Consider the following 21803-nt stretch of genomic DNA (forward strand, 5'->3'; position numbering starts at 1 on the left):
GCACCTTACCATCCTTCTTTGGCACTGGTACCACATTAGCAACCCATTGAGGATAAGAAGTAACCGCCAGAAAACCAGCATCGAATTGTTTCATGACTTCGGCCTTGATTTTCTCGGACATTTCAGGACGCATGCGACGAACCTTTTGCTTAACAGGACGACAATCTTCCTTCGTCGGCAAACGATGCACTACTATATCGGTATCCAGCCCTGGCATGTCTTCGTAAGACCAAGCAAAAATCTCCACATAGTCATGTAGCATTTGAATCAATCTTCTTTTGACACTGATTTCCAAGCCTGCTCCTATTTTGACTTCTCTCTTGTCCACCTCGGTACCCAGATTTACAGTCTCAACTGACTCCTCATGCGGCTGTATAGTCCTTTCTTCTTGTAGTAACAGTCTGGCAAGTTCTTCAGGTACTTCACAATCTTCCTCACTTCCATCTTCGGCTCGGTAGATCGGATTTTCAAAGTCATAATGAACAGTAGTAGAACTATTATCAACAGGATCCAGAGTGGATATGGATCGGCAAATTGTTACGTGAGTGTGCGCAAGAAAACATAGCTTGTTTGAAAAATGACAGGAAAGATAAAGAGCGCAATATTTGAATGCAAAAAGTCCATTGATTTATTGAATATAAATATGCTTATGAAAATGACAAAACCCCTAACAAATTAGCCATTGTGCCTCGGGCATAGACACAATGCTTTAAGAAGTTTGATTGTAAAAGAAAATTAAAATTTGCAATTCTAGAATAAACAATAACAATTACTCCTGACTAAAGGAAATCGGGATAATGTCTTCAGTCTTCCAATTGTTGAGTCCGTCACCAATTGTTGGGAAAATCCAGCTATCCAAGTCGCAATCACTATCAGCATCTTCCATAGCATTAATCTGATTTTTGACTATCTTTCCAGAGTTAAACCCCAGGCCAGCTTTATCAGACTTGTACGGTACATTGATCAGTTGACCCCAACCAGCACGATCACCATTTTCAATCGCGGCTTGAGCATCTTTCAGAGAGATCATGACAGGGGGAGCACGAACAACCTTGGGCACAAGGGGAGTTGGCTTAAGGACAGGACTGGGTGGAGGAACCACTTCAAATGACTGAGAAGGAGTCTCAAAGAATTCACCATCCATCTCGACGTATTTGAAGGCTTGCACACTACTGACAATATACTCTTCTTCTCCACATACAGTGACAACCATGCCTGCTATTGGATACTTCAGCTTTTGATGAAGCGACGAAGCTACCGCACCTGCCCCATGGATCCAAGGGCGCCCCAACAAGCAGGAGTAGGCGGGACGAATGTCCATCACGTGAAAGGTAGTGTTGAAGACTTGAGGTCCTATCTTGATAGGGAGAACCACTTCACCATAGACAACACTCTTCGCACCATCGTAAGCACGCACCACAACATCACTAGGTTTCAGTTCAATGCCTTTGTAGTCAAATTTATCGAGTACAGCTTTCGGGAGCACATTCAAGGAAGAGCCGTTGTCGATCAACACGTGAGCCAGGGTGATCCCCTCACACTCGATGGAGATATGCAGAGCTTTATTGTGATTCTTTCCTGCTGGCGTCAGGTCAGCATCGGAAAAGCCTAGGCCATTGTCAACAGTCAAATTAGCAACATAATGTTCGAATTGATCGACGGATGTTTCTTGAGGCACATGAGCGGTCTTCAAGAATTTCATCAATGCATTGGCATGGGATTCAGAGGATAATAACAAGGACAACATTGAGATTTTAGACGGAGTATGCCCCAATTGTTCCACTACATCAAAATCGCTCTTACGGATGATTTTCAGCATCTCTTCCATTTCCTGTTTGGCAACATCTTCAGAAGTAACTTCGACCGATGTCTCTGACTGAGGAGGATTGACTGGTCTTTTTCCTCGAATTTCGGGAGCGGGAGGTGAGATTTCTGGGGAGTAGATCCTTCCACTTCGAGTAACTTTACTAGTCCCCACAATATCATTAGGATTAGCAGAACTACCAACTTGCTTTATGCCATGGATGTAAACGTCGCCTCCATAGTTCCACGGAATAGCTTTGCTGGAGGAATATGGCACGGGGCCAGGTGCGGTAATAATCAGGGGAGCCACTTTGGGCTCAGCGGTAATCTTCACAGGCACTCTAGTAGCGGTAATCTTCACTGGAGCTTTGGACCTAGCAATCACAGATACCTCTTCAATAGAGTTGTCCACCTTAGGAACCCTTTCAAATAGAATTGTACGATCATCCATCAGCCGTTGAATGCCGTTCTTCAACTTCAAACAATCATTGGGTCGGAGTACACAGAGATCGCAATCTTCAGCACAACCTGGAAATAAACCAGCTTGCAATAAATTCTTCTTAACGATCAGGAGAGGAGATGCTAAATCAGCAACGTCAGTAACGTGAGAATTGTCGTCCACAACATTAACATTCTGGTCATGATTAGGCATAGGTGCTGTGATGACATTGGGGGTCGCCGGAGGATCAAATTCAATTTCTCCAGCGTCGATCATATCCTGAATCTTGTTCTTCAACAACCAGCAATCATTCGTATCATGCCCGGGGCTATCGGAGTGATAGGCACACCTGGCGTTGGGATTATAACGAGGAGAAGTAGTGTTGGGATTTGCAGGAGGGCCTCTGAGGGTAATCAAATTGGCCTTTAACATACTCTGCAGTGCTTGGGTTAAAGTCATATTGATCTTGGTAAACTGTCTTCTCGACCTGTCTTGTCTGTGTTGGAAGTTCTGAGATGGCGGTGCGGCAATTGTAACTGCCCCAACAGTATGGTCACGATTCTTCTTGTTATGCTTCCTCTCACTGTACACAGCATTTGATTCATTCTTTCCCTGATAGGACTTTTTGGTGCTTGCAGAAGTAGCTGCCTGTATCTTTCCACTTCGAATGCCGCTTTCAACCCGTTCACCTGTCAAGATAAGTTCAGTGAAACCTGACGAGGAACTTCCCAGTAGATGGCTGTAGAATGGGCCAGTCAGTGTACCCATGAACATGTCCACTAACTCTCGATCAGTCATAGGGGGTTTGACTCTGCCAGCCAAATCTCTCCACTTTTGAGCATATTCTTTGAAACTTTCTTTAGAGCCCATAGTCATATTTTGTAGCTGTAGCCGAGTAGGCGCTAACTCAGAATTATACTGGTAGTGCTTGTAGAAAGCTGTTGCTAAATCAGTCCATGTGCGGATGTTAGAGCTCTCAAGCTGATAATACCACTCTAACTGTGTGCCAGACAGACTCTCTTGGAAGAAATGGATCCACAGTTTCTTATCAGTAGTGTGCGGCTGAATCTTTCTCACATAAGCCCTTAGATGCATCTGAGGACAAGAGGCACCATCATACTTAGTGAAAATGGGAACCTTGAATTTGCGGGGAATGACCACATCAGAGACCAGACCCAAGTTTTCGAAATCCAGACCGGGCACTTTCTGCCCCTCCATAGCTAGCATACGTTCTTCCAGCAACTTGTACTTATCATCCTTCGGAGAGTACTGTTCATGTTCATAATCTTCATCGTCGTCCTCAGAATTGACGAGATTAGGATTCTCATCTTCCGAATCATTCTCGGTCTCTTCTTCTGAATCCTTCGGAATTCTAATCTTGACTCCTGTAACCTGTCCCTTAAGCCTTCTCCCCGGGTTGATGTAACCCACAGGTTTCTGGTCCTTCTTCTTCTCCATCAAAAGAGCTTTCAGTTCTTCCTGCCCCTTAGATAAGCTCAGCATCATTTCCTGGAATTGAGCATTCTGGGCCTGGAGATCTTTGACAGTTTGTTCGAGAGCCATTGTTCAATCTGTTTGAATCTGCTGTTCTGTTGGAATCTGTTTGATAGGAAAATCGTGAGAACACTGATCCTTTAGAATACCTGTTATGCGATGCAATGCAATGTATGAAATGTTTTCAAGGACTTTCGGGATTTAACTTTGCATAAACTAACAAAAAGAGCTTTTTTTTTCTTTTCTCTTTTGTTTTTGCTTTTGTTTTTGTTTTTTCTGTTTTTTTTTAGCAGAGTTAAATCCCTAAATCCTTGAAATGGTTAGTACAATGCCATGATGTTATGATGTTATGTTGTTATGATGTCATGTTGTTAGATAAATAACAAGCACAAGCAAGTCACACAACAATCATTCCTAGGTTTTAAGGCTTGCGTGAGTTCCATAGGTAAATACCCTCCCCACTGAAGTTTGGTTGGTTCAACCTGTCTTAGAATAGTAACCGGGTTCTAGAAGGATCTCAAATCATTGACCTTTCCTTAAGTCCACTTCAGTGCAACACCAAGTGGTTGACCGAAGCTTCCCTAAAGTCCAATCTCAAAGAGTGTAGTATCGAGTCTCAACCAACTCCAGTCGGAACCGAAGCCAGTTATCTCACTACTTTCTAATGGCCAGGATGAGTCAATTAGGGTTCTAAAGGTCTGGTTAATGCTTTTATGACACCACGCGAATGCCAAATATTTCCTCAACTAACATGAGGAACATCAGGACATCCAAAGTGCCACATTAACCGTAGCCATCATTTTGACCATTCCAGTATACGCCGGACAGTCGCGATGATCTCTTGCTACTTACCTAAGGTACACTAGATCCGGGTGTAGGATCTTTCACTCAAGCATAACATACCCAAGCAATCCCTTAAAAATAAATCAGACAAATTGAATAAGTGATCTTGTTTTTAAGGTAACCTCTCTTTTTAAGGTCCCCAGCAGAGTCGCCAGTTCTGTCATACGGTGAACTGGACTTTTTTGTGGTTTTAATCGCAATGTCGCGGTTAGCAAGAGTCGCCACCGACTTTTCTTTTATCCAATAAGGAAAGGTGGAAAAGAACAGGAAAGACCTTAATTTAGATTTTGGGTTCGGGAGGTACATTATACAAAGGGAAGGTGTTAGCACCCTTTGTATCCATGGTTATCCATGGGCTCTTAATTGCTCGATCACTTATATTATTTTTTTAAAAAAAAGTGTTTGTGAATTGTTTAGAAAAATTGTTTTGAAAAGAGAATTTAACTTTGTAATGATTCTTGTATGAATATATACAAAGTAGTTATCTCGTTTAGTTTTGGAAATTGTTTAGAAAAATATAACTCGGTAATGATTCTAGTATGAATGTATACCAAGTGGTGATTTTCTGAAGGTATTTTGAAAGGTGTGAGGTGTGAAAAAATGTTTTAGGTTGTGAGCCAGCAATTAAGAGTTATACCGACCCAAGGTCTTTATGAGTATTTCCTATCCTTATGAGGGTAAAACTGTCCTTATTATTGAGAAATAAGTAGTTTTATCCTTTGGATGTAAAAGGGTCATCGTAGGGTCATCGATTGGTCATTGAAGGCAACAGTTACGAGGATACCTTAGCATTCGAAGGGACTATCATCTTTTAACCGTAGGCAACATCGGAGGGTCATCGAGGGACAAAGTTGTATATTCGAAGGCAACATCCGAGGGACTATAATTTATTTTATGATGATTTAACCGAAGGGTCTTTGCTAAGGGTATCCCCACGTTCGCGGGACATGACCGTAATATCGTAATCGTAAGGCAACAAAGAGAGGTCCAAGATCACTTATTCAAAGGCAAAGTTTTACAATTAATTATATAATTAGGATGAAACTCCACATTAAAATTATTAAAAATAATATATTAAAACAAATTAATACATTAGAAATTAATACATTAAAAATTAATTTAGGGTGAAACTCCACAAGGGTATCCCACAACTAAAGTGGAATACCTAGCCAATAACTTTTTCCTGGGATATGCGAACCTTTACGAAACTCAAAAAAAAAAGAAACATGTCAGAACACCAAATCAGGGTGCAATCGAAGATTACACCGGAGAAATATCACAACAATAAATAGGATAGGATGAATAATGCATGGCTATGATAAAACATAAAAAAAAAAGAATAGAAAAGTCAGCTACTGTCTCGTTCGCCTCTGCCTCGCCTAGCGAAGGCCAGGCGAATACTCGCCCCAGGCTCGCCTAGCGAGGTGCTAGCGAGCGGCCACGGATTTTGAATTTGAAAACAGCCCCATGTTAGGAACTTTGAATTTTATGGCATTTTATCACAGGAATAACATGGTCAAACATTCAGGGTATTCAGGCATATTTAAATTCCCATACGAAAGCAAATTATATATCAACATTTTATCATGATGCATTATATATGTAGATATGGCCAATTGAAAGTATAAACAATAGAGATACGCAAAACCTGTTTGCCAATTCAAGGTTGAAGGGATTGACCACTTGTAGTATCGGAATAAGTTAGGCAGCGGGAATTGGACGGCGATGGCTTCGGTGCAGATGGGCTGCCTTTAGGGTTTCTTTACTCTGAATTCTCCGGGTAGGCAGGGTTCCTATGCCAAAACTTCTATTCGTTCTTCTCTGTTCTCCTCCTCTTTTTTTTTTCAGTGAATCTCCCAGTGTAACTCCAAGTGTAACTCCCCTACTGAAACTTCAGTATTTATAGACTGATTTCGTGGGTAATGGGCTTGGAATGAGGGAGACCCAAGTCCAAAATAAATTGTTATATTTTATTTATTTATTTTAATTATTTAATTAATTAATTAATTAATTAATTAATTAATTAATTAAAAAAAAAATCTTTTTTTTTTTTTTTTTTTTTTTTTTTGGGCTCAGAATGAAGCCCGAAATTTTTGTTGTCTGTCAGCTTCGCTAGGCGAGCGCGTAGCGAACAGGCCAGTTTGGGCCATTTTCTGGATTGGGTCATCCGTGAGCTGGGTCTTTGTTTCTTCAAGATCAGTGTTATATATGAGTCGGAATGCCTTGCAAAATGTCTTGAAATATTAATGGGCAAATTTTGGGGTATGACAATGAGTAAAAATACAAGTCTCAATATGTGTTACCTCTAGAGAGTTAAAATGAGAATATGAGGAAACATGACTCTAAACCAGTTAACCCTATGAAGTATGAAGGTTCTTTAGGTCAGAAGGTCCTAAGTCAGAATCCCTATGGGATTTTCTATCTTTTAGACTCTGAATGATATTAATGTTTCAATTCATGCCCTTTCATTGTGGCTAAGAACTATGTTGATATGTGTCTAACTAATTCTTACATCAGTAAAATACTTGAATAAACCTTGGGAGTAATTATTATTTTACTATGATAAAATAAAATCATGCCTTGCACCCCCTAAGTCATCATTACTTGTATTTTCAAATGGTTATGTGTTTCAAACATTTTCAAAAGTCATTGTATCACTCTTTTCACATACAACACAACTCTCACTACTCGCGTTTGAATATTTTTAACCCTAAAACCCTAAAACTTCAAAGGTTGTTCAACAAAACCCTATTGAAATGATTGAAAACTTCTCTAAAACCTATCTATCAACATCGGTGGCTCACTTAGAGGATGTTAGTGGAAAGAGAATCATAAACAAAAGTAATGAGAAAATGATCAACTATTATTGCTCAGAAAGTATTACAGATCTAGAATCAGTTACAATAGCAAACAAAAGCACTACAAAAGGTAACAACTTTCAGACTCGGTCGGTAGTCTAAACACCTGACCTGATGAAAGTCCTTTGTATATTTGTCAAACTACTTATGGCATTAATTTTAAGCAACAACCTATCTAATGGTACTTCCTTTAGTTCCAACTTTGTTTTTGCAACTTGAGTTTGAGGAAAACAACCATTTATAAATTTTGATTCCATTAAGCTTGTGTTGCAGCTTTATGAAATATTGATATTTCGTCTTTCTTGTAATTAACTTTTGACATTTAGAAACTTGGAGATGGATTGCAACTTTTTGATGCGAAGTTTGCATCTTTTGACAGAGTTATTAGATTCTCATGGTTTTTCTCTAAACACAACTTTTTTGTTTGGTTTACACCTTAATGGATTCATTTGCACCACTTAGTGGCTTTTTTTCATCTCTGTCTGATTTGAAAAGACCATTAAATAGTTCATTCGGTTGTGTTCGTCACTCTCATCAATATGGTGAAAAATGTGAACATGAAATCCTTTGTTTGAAGGCAAGATTTTTATGTTTTGGATCCGGATCCATACCCGTCTAGCTTACCTCAATGGATAAAGACTACCAAATTTGGAACTACAAAAGCATTGAATGTTAAGGTGTGTATCATTTAGTTAAATATACTAAATTAAGTATAAATTATTTGTATTTTATTGCGCCAATTCTTATTGAATGAGGAGATTATTTTACCAACCTTAAAATGGATTAAATAAAAAGAAAATATACTTAAGTCAAGCAATTTTCCTGGTAAATAAAAGATTAAAGGAGCTTGATTGAGGAAGTGGACCACTTCCTCTGTGATTATTTATTTTCAAGGGGCTTTTTAATCATTGATTGTTTTTTACCCTTTATCTCTTATAACCTGCATGTGCATAATTGTAGTAAATTGTTTTTACAGAATTGTGTATATGGAGATGATCTGCTAGAAGCAGGGTGAGTACTCCAACTTGAAAAGACCCAGAGACGAAATATGTCGGTACTTGGGGCATTTTGGATTTTTGGGAGAATCAGCGGTTGAGTTTGGCTTCATGGAAAAGTATTTACTGTTGTGGTTTTTAGCACTATATATTTGAAAATGGATCTCCCATTCAAAACTAAGTCTCCAACAAGTTTGTGTTAATGTGAAGGAGTCTGAAGGTTGATTTACTTTGCCTTAGGATTTATTACTAAAAAGTGCACTTTGGCTTTGATTTTAGGGTAATGCAGGCCAATTAGCAATATTTGTTAAACAAGGTGATGTTTGTCTGACCCTTTGCCTATTCAGAATATTATTATGGAATTATGATATTATTCCTTCACTACGCCAAATAAGGGAAAAGAGGGCGCTTATTTTGGCCTATAACAGCGCTTTTAAGCACCCTCTAAAGTGGCGCTGGCATAGGTAAAGACAACGCTTTGTTTTCCTGGAGAAAGCGCTGTCTAAAGTGGCCCTTTAAGGGCCACATTATAGTGCGCTTTCAGAAAAAAGTGCCCTCTGGAGTGGTCCATAAAGGGAAACCTTAGAGGGCGCTTTCTGGAAAAAGCGCCCTCTAAAGTTGTCAATGTAAAGTGTTTAGAGGGCGCTTTCTGGAAAAAGCGCCCTCTAAAGATGTCAATGTAAAGTGTTTAGAGGGCGCTTTCTGGACAAAGCGCCCTCTAAAGTTGTCAATGTAAAATGTTTAGAAGGCGCTGTCATACGGTGAACTGGACTTTTTGTGTTTTGCTTTTTATCGCAATGTCGCGGTTAGCAAGAGTCGCCACCGACTTTTCTTTTATCCAATAAGGAAAGGTGGAAAAGAACAGGAAAGACCTTAATTTAGATTTTTGGGTTCGGGAGGTACATTATACAAAGGGAAGGTGTTAGCACCCTTTGTATCCATGGTTATCCATGGGCTCTTAATTGCTCGATCACTTATATTATTTTTGTCTGAAAAAAAAGTGTTTGTGAATTGTTTGGAAAATTGTTTTTGGAAAGAGAATTTAACTTTGTAATGATTCTTGTATGAATATATACAAAGTAGTTATCTCGTTTAGTTTTGAAAATTGTTTAGAAAAATATAACTCGGTAATGATTCTAGTATGAATGTATACCAAGTGGTGATTTTCTGAAGGTATTTTGAAAGGTGTGAGGTGTGAAAAAATGTTTTAGGTTGTGAGCCAGCAATTAAGAGTTATACCGACCCAAGGTCTTTATGAGTATTTCCTATCCTTATGAGGGTAAAACTGTCCTTATTATTGAGAAATAAGTAGTTTTATCCTTTGGATGTAAAAGGGTCATCGTAGGGTCATCGATTGGTCATTGAAGGCAACAGTTACGAGGATACCTTAGCATTCGAAGGGACTATCATCTTTTAACCGTAGGCAACATCGGAGGGTCATCGAGGGACAAAGTTGTATATTCGAAGGCAACATCCGAGGGACTATAATTTATTTTATGATGATTTAACCGAAGGGTCTTTGCTAAGGGTATCCCCACGTTCGCGGGACATGACCGTAATATCGTAATCGTAAGGCAACAAAGAGAGGTCCAAGATCACTTATTCAAAGGCAAAGTTTTACAATTAATTATATAATTAGGATGAAACTCCACATTAAAATTATTAAAAATAATATATTAAAAAATTAATACATTAGAAATTAATACATTAAAAGTTAATTTAGGATGAAACTCCACAAGGGTATCCCACAAATAAAGTGGAATACCTAGCCAATAACCTTTTCCTGGGATATGTGAACCTTTACGAAACTCAAAAAAAGAAACATGTCAGAACACCAAATCAGGGTGCAATCGAAGATTACACCGGAGAAATATCACAACAATAAATAGGATAGGATGAATAATGCATGGCTATGATAAAACATAAAAAAAAACAGAATAGAAAAGTCAGCTACTGTCTCGTTCGCCTCTGCCTCGCCTAGCGAAGGCCACGGATTTTGAATTTGAAAACAGCCCCATGTTAGGAACTTTGAATTTTATGGCATTTTATCACAGGAATAACATGGTCAAACATTCAGGGTATTCAGGCATATTTAAATTCCCATACGAAAGCAAATTATATATCAACATTTAATCATGATGCATTATATATGTAGATATGGCCAATTGAAAGTATAAACAATAGAGATACGCAAAACCTGTTTGCCAATTCAAGGTTGAAGGGATTGACCACTTGTAGTATCGGAATAAGTTAGGCAGCGGGAATTGGACGGCGATGGCTTCGGTGCAGATGGGCTGCCTTCAGGGTTTCTTTACTCTGAATTCTCCGGGTAGGCAGGGTTCCTATGCCAAAGTTTCTATCCGTCCTTCTCTGTTCTCTTTCTTTCTTTTTTCTCAATGTTTTGTTCCAAGGAAACCTCAGAGTGTTTTGCTTCTCTTCCTTCTTTCTCCAGTGAATCTCCCAGTGTAACTCCAAGTCTAAACTCCCCCTACTGAAACTTCAGTATTTATAGACTAATTTCGTGGGTAATGGGCTTGGAATGAGGGAGACCCAAGTCCAAAATAATTTGTTATATTTTATTTATTTATTTATTTTAATTATTTAATTAATTAATTAATTAATTAAGAAAATTTTTTTCTCTTTTTTTTTTTTTTTTTTTTTTTTTTTTTTTTTTAGGAAAAATGATGGGTAATTTTTGGGGTATGACAGCTGCCCCTGTTCAATATTCTTGGACCGAGAGAGTTAGGATGGCGTGTATGCCATTCGTGGTCTGGAGGTGGAAGATTATTGAACACTAGAATGCCCCAAAAATTTGCACTTGAGAATCGACAGTTGGTCTTGATGGAGATGGGCTTAAAGATGCCATCCGGGAGGTTTGATGACGAAAGCTTCAGATCGCGCCGTATATTAGGCCAATTTGAAGACATGGGTGCCACACTGGGTCGTACATTAGACCGAATAATGAGTCATTCATTAGGCTGCCGACTTCGCTGGGGAGTCGGAGTGTGTCATATGCTGTTGGGGATAAAGGATCAGAATGGACCGTACGCTAGATCGTATCTGAGTTGCAGAATGAGCCGTACGTTAGGCTGAATCTGATGACGAAAGGGGTAGTCGTACGTTAGACTACACTTCAGAAATGTACCGTATGTTAGGTAGGATCTGATGATGAAAGGGGTAGTCGTACGTTAGACTACACTTCAGAAATGTACCGTATGTTAGGTAGCATCTGAGGGTTGTAAGATCCAAACGGGTCGTACGTTAGACCGCGTTGGAGTTGCTGGAGTTCAGAATGGATCGTACGCTAGATCGTATCTGAGTTGCAGAATGAGCCGTACGTTAGGCTGTATCCGAAGAAGAAAGTAGTCGTACGCTAGACTACACCCCTGAACGTACCGTACGCTAGGCAGTATCCGAGGATTTGAAGGTCCAAATGGGTCGTACGTTAGACCGCATTGGAGTTGCTGAAGAAGTCATATGTTGGGCTGAATCAGAATGAACCGTACGTTAGGCTGTATCTGATAACCTGTATATGTTGTACTTGCAATAAATGTCTGGGATGGGCTTAAAGATGCCATCGTTAGGAGGATATCGAAGTGTTGTCAGAATGAATGTTCCCATGAACTGTATTTGAAATATGTATCTGAATCTTGAATGTGATTGATAAAGGTGTCTGTCTGAATGAACCTTTTATTTTGACTATATCAGGAGGATAAATAACCTGCAAAGAAAAGTTAGCTTCATGCTATGTCATGATGCATGAGATGTTTCGTGTTATGCTAAAATAAATGTGAATGTTGTATGCATGCGTATGCTGTGAAAGGATGTAATGAATGAGCTATGCGTATGAGAAGTTCTGCTTGGGGACTCTACTGGGGAAAATAAATCCCCATCTACTGATTTGAGACATTTGTGTCGATGACCCTTTCTCGGCTGGGGATGCTTGATTTCTGTCTGATGGTGGAAATATTCAGCAGAGTCGGGCTGGAGATGAATGAGATGATCAGCCTGTCTGGCGATGCCGACCTCTGTTGGGGAATAGCTGGCTGTGCCGGGGAATACTGCCAATTTCTTCTGGGAAAAATAGGCTTGCTGGGGAAGAGAATTGGTAGCGGATTCATTGGAAGCATGGTTAGACCTTATCCTCGATCCTGAAGTCTTGTAGTAATTGCTATTGCTATTCTATGCATGTATTTTTGGTAAACATCAGTCATATTCAAATGCACATATTAATTCAAATTAAATCAATGGACATTTACGCAACCAAAACAGAAAAGTAAAAACAAAAGCATCTTTTTTTTGAAAGAGGGTTGTATTGATTTTGAAAGGAGGCCTATAAACAGGCAATTTGTGTACAAGGAGACAGAAATCCTAGTAAGAGGAAATTGTCGAAAACAAAGAGAAAGCTATGTGGAAGAAGTCCTATTGATTTTAAGCCTACTACTGTCATTATGTCTTCGAGCATCTCATCCCTTGCTGTCGGATAGAAGTGATTGGCTTGGTCAGTCCCTCGAACTTGGATGAAAGTTGACTGAGAACGGGACATAGTCATACGCTTTAATCCCTAATTTTTGCCTGGACCGCCTTTTCAGGTTTTCAGTCCACCAGGATACCCTTTTTTGCCCAAGCCGCCTTTTCAGGTTTTCGACTTGCCGGGTGTACATTTTTTTTTATATATCCCTAATTTTTGCCCGAACCCTTTTGGTTCGCCGGGATGCCCTTACTTTTGCCTAGATACGTCGATCTAGCGGGTCTCTTTTATGCGTAGTATTTTTTAACTATGTCCGCGTTCACGGGATGTGGGAAGTCTTCACCATCCATTGTAGCGAGTATCATGGCTCCACCTGAGAATACCTTCTTAACTACAAATGGCCCTTCGTATGTGGGAGTCCATTTGCCTCTGGGGTCAGTTTGTGGTAGGATGATGCGTTTGATTACCAAGTCGCCAATTTGATACACTTGTCTCTTGACCTTTTTGTTGAATGCCCTGGTCATGCGCTTCTGATATATCTGCCCGTGACATACAGCCGCAAGTCTCTTCTCATCCATCAAATTTATCTGATCGAGTCGAGTCTGAATCCATTCGTCTTCGTCTAAGCCCGCCTCTTTCATGATCCTTAGAGAGGGAATCTGAACTTCCACTAGTAAGATGGCTTCCATTCCATAGACTAAAGAGAACGGAGTTGCCCCTGTCGTAGTGCGCACTGAAGTGCGATAACCGTAAAGAGTAAAGGGTAACATCTCATGCCAGTCTTTGTATGTTACTGTCATTTCTTGCATGACCTTCTTGATATTGTTAGCAGTCCCCACGGCGCCGTTCATCTTTGGCCGGTACGGAGAAGAGTTATGGTGTTTTATTTTGAACTGCGTGCAGAGTTCAGTAATCATCTTGTTGTTCAAATTAGTACCATTGTCAGTGATAACTCTTTCAGGAGACAGCAGGTTTCTCAAATAGGTATTTGATAGAATCCATCTTAGAAGTCAATAAGGTGGTATGATTCAACATATACTGTCTTAGTCGGCGAGCAGCCCAGGCCAAAGCACAGCAAGCTTTCTCGGGCTGTGAGTATCTTGTTTCACAGTCGGTACCTTTTGCTAAGGCAGTATATGGCATGCTCTTTTCAACCAGACTCGTCATGTTGCCCCAACACACACCTCATTGAATTTTCTAACGCGGTCAAATACATGATGAGAGGTCTTTCTTCAACTGGTGGTATCAGAATTGGAGGTTCTCGGAGATACTTCTTGATTTTGTCAAAAGCTTCTTGGCATTCATCATTCCATACCATCTCTTGATTTTTTTCTCAGTAATTTGAAGATGGGTTTGCAGATAGCAGTCAAGTGTGGAGTGAATCGGGCAATGTAATTCGAGTGCCCCAAGAAACCTCTGACTTCTTTCTTGTTTATTTCAGTACCCAGATTTACAATTTCAATTGATTCCTCATGCGGCTGTATAGTCTTTTCTTCTTGCAGTAGTCGGGCAAGTTCTCCAGGGACTTCACAATCTTCCTCGCTTCCATCCTCGGCTTGGTAGATCGGATTTTCAAAGTCATAATGAACAGTAGCAGAGTCATTACCAACAGGATCCAGAGTGGATATGGATCGGCAAATTGTTACGTGAGTGTGCGCAAGAAACATAGCTTGTTTGAAAAATGACAGGAAAGATAAAGAGCGCAATATTTGAATGCAAAAAGTCCATTGATTTATTGAATATGAATATGCTTATGAAAATGACAAACCCTTAAAAATTAGCTATTGTGCCTCGGGCATAGACACAATGCTTTAAGAAGTTTGATTGTAAAAGAAAATTAAAATTTGCAATTCTAGAATAAACAATAACAATTACTCCTGACTAAAGGAAATCGGGATAATGTCTTCAGTCTTCCAATTGTTGAGTCCGTCACCAATTGTTGGGAAAATCCAGCTATCCAAGTCGCAATCACTATCAGCATCTTCCATAGCATTAATCTGATTTTTGACTATCTTTCCAGAGTTAAACCCCAGGCCAGCTTTATCAGACTTGTACGGTACATTGATCAGTTGACCCCAACCAGCACGATCACCATTTTCAATCGCGGCTTGAGCATCTTTCAGAGAGATCATGACAGGGGGAGCACGAACAACCTTGGGCACAAGGGGAGTTGGCTTAAGGACAGGACTGGGTGGAGGAACCACTTCAAATGACTGAGAAGGAGTCTCAAAGAATTCACCATCCATCTCGACGTATTTGAAGGCTTGCACACTACTGACAATATACTCTTCTTCTCCACATACAGTGACAACCATGCCTGCTATTGGATACTTCAGCTTTTGATGAAGCGACGAAGCTACCGCACCTGCCCCATGGATCTAAGGGCGCCCCAACAAGCAGGAGTAGGCGGGACGAATGTCCATCACGTGAAAGGTAGTGTTGAAGACTTGAGGTCCTATCTTGATAGGGAGAACCACTTCACCATAGACAACACTCTTCGCACCATCGTAAGCACGCACCACAACATCACTAGGTTTCAGTTCAATGCCTTTGTAGTCAAATTTATCGAGTACAGCTTTCGGGAGCACATTCAAGGAAGAGCCGTTGTCGATCAACACGTGAGCCAGGGTGATCCCCTCACACTCGATGGAGATATGCAGAGCTTTATTGTGATTCTTTCCTGCTGGCGTCAGGTCAGCATCGAAAAAGCCTAGGCCATTGTCAACAGTCAAATTAGCAACATAATGTTCGAATTGATCGACGGATGTTTCTTGAGGCACATGAGCGGTCTTCAAGAATTTCATCAATGCATTGGCATGGGATTCAGAGGATAATAACAAGGACAACATTGAGATTTTAGACGGAGTATGCCCCAATTGTTCCACTACATCAAAATCGCTCTTACGGATGATTTTCAGCATCTCTTCCATTTCCTGTTTGGCAACATCTTCAGAAGTAACTTCGACCGATGTCTCTGACTGAGGAGGATTGACTGGTCTTTTTCCTCGAATTTCGGGAGCGGGAGGTGAGATTTCTGGGGAGTAGATCCTTCCACTTCGAGTAACTTTACTAGTCCCCACAATATCATTAGGATTAGCAAAACTACCAACTTGCTTTATGCCATGGATGTAAACGTCGCCTCCATAGTTCCACGGAATAGCTTTGCTGGAGGAATATGGCACGGGGCCAGGTGCGGTAATAATCAGGGGAGCCACTTTGGGCTCAGCGGTAATCTTCACAGGCACTCTAGTAGCGGTAATCTTCACTGGAGCTTTGGACCTAGCAATCACAGATACCTCTTCAATAGAGTTGTCCACCTTAGGAACCCTTTCAAATAGAATTGTACGATCATCCATCAGCCGTTGAATGCCGTTCTTCAAATTCAAACAATCATTGGGTCGGAGTACACAGAGATCGCAATCTTCAGCACAACCTGGAAATAAACCAGCTTGCAATAAATTCTTCTTAACGATCAGGAGAGGAGATGCTAAATCAGCAACGTCAGTAACGTGAGAATTGTCGTCCACAACATTAACATTCTGGTCATGATTAGGCATAGGTGTTGTGATGACATTGGGGGTCGCTGGAGGATCAAATTCAATTTCTCCAGCGTCGATCATATCCTGAATCTTGTTCTTCAACAACCAGCAATCATTCGTATCATGCCCGGGGCTATCGGAGTGATAGGCACACCTGGCGTTGGGATTATAACGAGGAGAAGTAGTGTTGGGATTTGCAGGAGGGCCTCTGAGGGTAATCAAATTGGCCTTTAACATACTCTGCAGTGCTTGGGTTAAAGTCATATTGATCTTGGTAAACTGTCTTCTCGACCTGTCTTGTCTGTGTTGGAAGTTCTGAGATGGCGGTGCGGCAATTGTAACTGCCCCAACAGTATGGTCACGATTCTTCTTGTTATGCTTCCTCTCACTGTACACAGCATTTGATTCATTCTTTCCCTGATAGGACTTTTTGGTGCTTGCAGAAGTAGCTGCCTGTATCTTTCCACTTCGAATGCCGCTTTCAACCCGTTCACCTGTCAAGATAAGTTCAGTGAAACCTGACGAGGAACTTCCCAGTAGATGGCTGTAGAATGGGCCAGTCAGTGTACCCATGAACATGTCCACTAACTCTCGATCAGTCATAGGGGGTTTGACTCTGCCAGCCAAATCTCTCCACTTTTGAGCATATTCTTTGAAACTTTCTTTAGAGCCCATAGTCATATTTTGTAGCTGTAGCCGAGTAGGCGCTAACTCAGAATTATACTGGTAGTGCTTGTAGAAAGCTGTTGCTAAATCAGTCCATGTGCGGATGTTAGAGCTCTCAAGCTGATAATACCACTCTAACTGTGTGCCAGACAGACTCTCTTGGAAGAAATGGATCCACAGTTTCTTATCAGTAGTGTGCGACTGAATCTTTCTCACATAAGCCCTTAGATGCATCTGAGGACAAGAGGCACCATCATACTTAGTGAAAATGGGAACCTTGAATTTGCGGGGAATGACCACATCAGAGACCAGACCCAAGTTTTCGAAATCCAAACCGGGCACTTTCTGCCCCTCCATAGCTAGCATACGTTCTTCCAGCAACTTGTACTTATCATCCTTCGGAGAGTACTGTTCATGTTCATAATCTTCATCGTCGTCCTCAGAATTGACGAGATTAGGATTCTCATCTTCCGAATCATTCTCGGTCTCTTCTTCTGAATCCTTCGGAATTCTAATCTTGACTCCTGTAACCTGTCCCTTAAGCCTTCTCCCCGGGTTGATGTAACCCACAGGTTTCTGGTCCTTCTTCTTCTCCATCAAAAGAGCTTTCAGTTCTTCCTGCCCCTTAGATAAGCTCAGCATCATTTCCTGGAATTGAGCATTCTGGGCCTGGAGATCTTTGACAGTTTGTTCGAGAGCCATTGTTCAATCTGTTTGAATCTGCTGGAATCTGTTTGATAGGAAAATCGTGAGAACACTGATCCTTTAGAATACCTGTTATGCGATGCAATGCAATGTATGAAATGTTTTCAAGGACTTTCGGGATTTAACTTTGCATAAACTAACAAAAAGAGCTTTTTTTTTCTTTTCTCTTTTGTTTTTGCTTTTGTTTTTGTTTTTTTCTGTTTTTTTTAGCAGAGTTAAATCCCTAAATCCTTGAAATGGTTAGTACAATGCCATGATGTTATGATGTTATGTTGTTATGATGTCATGTTGTTAGATAAATAACAAGCACAAGCAAGTCACACAACAATCATTCCTAGGTTTTAAGGCTTGCGTGAGTTCCATAGGTAAATACCCTCCCCACTGAAGTTTGGTTGGTTCAACCTGTCTTAGAATAGTAACCGGGTTCTAGAAGGATCTCAAATCATTGACCTTTCCTTAAGTCCACTTCAGTGCAACACCAAGTGGTTGACCGAAGTTTCCCTAAAGTCCAATCTCAAAGAGTGTAGTATCGAGTCTCAACCAACTCCAGTCGGAACCGAAGCCAGTTATCTCACTACTTTCTAATGGCCAGGATGAGTCAATTAGGGTTCTAAAGGTCTGGTTAATGCTTTTATGACACCACGCGAATGCCAAATATTTCCTCAACTAACATGAGGAACATCAGGACATCCAAAGTGCCACATTAACCGTAGCCATCATTTTGACCATTCCAGTATACGCCGGACAGTCGCGATGATCTCTTGCTACTTACCTAAGGTACACTAGATCCGGGTGTAGGATCTTTCACTCAAGCATAACATACCCAAGCAATCCCTTAAAAATAAATCAGACAAATTGAATAAGTGATCTTGTTTTTAAGGTAACCTCTCTTTTTAAATATTTAAGGTCCCCAGCAGAGTCGCCAGTTCTGTCATACGGTGAACTGGACTTTTTGTGTTTTGCTTTTTATCGCAATGTCGCGGTTAGCAAGAGTCGCCACCGACTTTTCTTTTATCCAATAAGGAAAGGTGGAAAAGAACAGGAAAGACCTTAATTTAGATTTTTGGGTTCGGGAGGTACATTATACAAAGGGAAGGTGTTAGCACCCTTTGTATCCATGGTTATCCATGGGCTCTTAATTGCTCGATCACTTATATTATTTTTGTCTGAAAAAAAGTGTTTGTGAATTGTTTGGAAAATTGTTTTTGGAAAGAGAATTTAACTTTGTAATGATTCTTGTATGAATATATACAAAGTAGTTATCTCGTTTAGTTTTGAAAATTGTTTAGAAAAATATAACTCGGTAATGATTCTAGTATGAATGTATACCAAGTGGTGATTTTCTGAAGGTATTTTGAAAGGTGTGAGGTGTGAAAAAATGTTTTAGGTTGTGAGCCAGCAATTAAGAGTTATACCGACCCAAGGTCTTTATGAGTATTTCCTATCCTTATGAGGGTAAAACTGTCCTTATTATTGAGAAATAAGTAGTTTTATCCTTTGGATGTAAAAGGGTCATCGTAGGGTCATCGATTGGTCATTGAAGGCAACAGTTACGAGGATACCTTAGCATTCGAAGGGACTATCATCTTTTAACCGTAGGCAACATCGGAGGGTCATCGAGGGACAAAGTTGTATATTCGAAGGCAACATCCGAGGGACTATAATTTATTTTATGATGATTTAACCGAAGGGTCTTTGCTAAGGGTATCCCCACGTTCGCGGGACATGACCGTAATATCGTAATCGTAAGGCAACAAAGAGAGGTCCAAGATCACTTATTCAAAGGCAAAGTTTTACAATTAATTATATAATTAGGATGAAACTCCACATTAAAATTATTAAAAATAATATATTAAAAAATTAATACATTAGAAATTAATACATTAAAAGTTAATTTAGGATGAAACTCCACAAGGGTATCCCACAAATAAAGTGGAATACCTAGCCAATAACCTTTTCCTGGGATATGTGAACCTTTACGAAACTCAAAAAAAGAAACATGTCAGAACACCAAATCAGGGTGCAATCGAAGATTACACCGGAGAAATATCACAACAATAAATAGGATAGGATGAATAATGCATGGCTATGATAAAACATAAAAAAAAAACAGAATAGAAAAGTCAGCTACTGTCTCGTTCGCCTCTGCCTCGCCTAGCGAAGGCCACGGATTTTGAATTTGAAAACAGCCCCATGTTAGGAACTTTGAATTTTATGGCATTTTATCACAGGAATAACATGGTCAAACATTCAGGGTATTCAGGCATATTTAAATTCCCATACGAAAGCAAATTATATATCAACATTTAATCATGATGCATTATATATGTAGATATGGCCAATTGAAAGTATAAACAATAGAGATACGCAAAACCTGTTTGCCAATTCAAGGTTGAAGGGATTGACCACTTGTAGTATCGGAATAAGTTAGGCAGCGGGAATTGGACGGCGATGGCTTCGGTGCAGATGGGCTGCCTTCAGGGTTTCTTTACTCTGAATTCTCCGGGTAGGCAGGGTTCCTATGCCAAAGTTTCTATCCGTCCTTCTCTGTTCTCTTTCTTTCTTTTTTCTCAAGGTTTTGTTCCAAGGAAACCTCAGAGTGTTTTGCTTCTCTTCCTTCTTTCTCCAGTGAATCTCCCAGTGTAACTCCAAGTCTAAACTCCCCCTACTGAAATTTCAGTATTTATAGACTAATTTCGTGGGTAATGGGCTTGGAATGAGGGAGACCCAAGTCCAAAATAATTTGTTATATTTTATTTATTTATTTATTTTAATTATTTAATTAATTAATTAATTAATTAATTAATTAATTAAGAAAATTTTTTTCTCTTTTTTTTTTTTTTTTTTTTTTGTTTTTTTTTTCGTTTTTTTTTTTTTTATTTTTTTTATTTTTTTTTTAGGAAAAATGATGGGTAATTTTTGGGGTATGACAGGCGCTTCCTACATAAAGCGCCCTCTAAAGTGTTAAGCGCCCTCTAAAGTTGTCAATGTAAAGTGTTTAGAGGGCGCTTTCTGGATAAAGCGCCCTCTAAAGTTGTCAATGTAAAATGTTTAGAGGGCGCTTCCTACAGAAAGCGCCCTCTAAAGTGTTAGTTATTTTAAAAAAATTTGTTTGAAAAACAGTGGATATTTAATTGGTAACCTGTTCGCATGCTGCAAAAGTGTAAAATTCATATTGATTTCATCCTTTAATCCAATGTTATACACCATTAATCCATTGATATATACAACATGAATCCATTTATATACAACATTAATCCTCCATATATACAACATAATATATGATTCTTTGATCAACAATATACAACAACATATTCATGAGTTAGTAAAAGTACAACAACAATATACAACATATATACAACAACAGCATACAACAACAACATTCCATACATATATGTACAACAATATACAACCTAGCTATATGATTCTTTGATCAACAATGAATTGACACAATTCATCCTTCATTTCATCCAAATGAGCTCTTGAGTAAGATTTGTATTCCTCAAAGTACTACAATTAAGAGAATAAAACATATTCATGATTTAGTAACAAATTAGATGAAATATCCGATAATATTAAAATAAACCCTAAGTTATTATTCCATACCATTTTTGGGATGTCTATACGATTCAACGCAATGATATCTCTCATAAATCTCAATACAAAAAATCCGCAATCGACCGAATTATTTTGCTGAGGACACTACACAGAAAAACAAACAATATATATATAGTTAATTTCTTACAAACACTATTATAAGCAAAAAAACAAACACTATTATAAGCAAAAATAAGATACTTAATATATACCTGAACTCTGATCCAGGTAATGTCCTTCCTATTGCGATAATTCTTTTTCGATCTAAATTTTATTATTGCCCTAACAAAATAAAAACGTATATTGAGATCAATCTGACAGACATAATTAAATATACAAATACACACGAATATTTAGGGGAATTTCACTTACGCGTCAACCGTCTTCTTCATA

Source organism: Lathyrus oleraceus, chromosome 7 (assembly GCF_024323335.1).
Source record: "Lathyrus oleraceus cultivar Zhongwan6 chromosome 7, CAAS_Psat_ZW6_1.0, whole genome shotgun sequence".
NCBI lineage: Eukaryota > Viridiplantae > Streptophyta > Magnoliopsida > Fabales > Fabaceae > Lathyrus > Lathyrus oleraceus.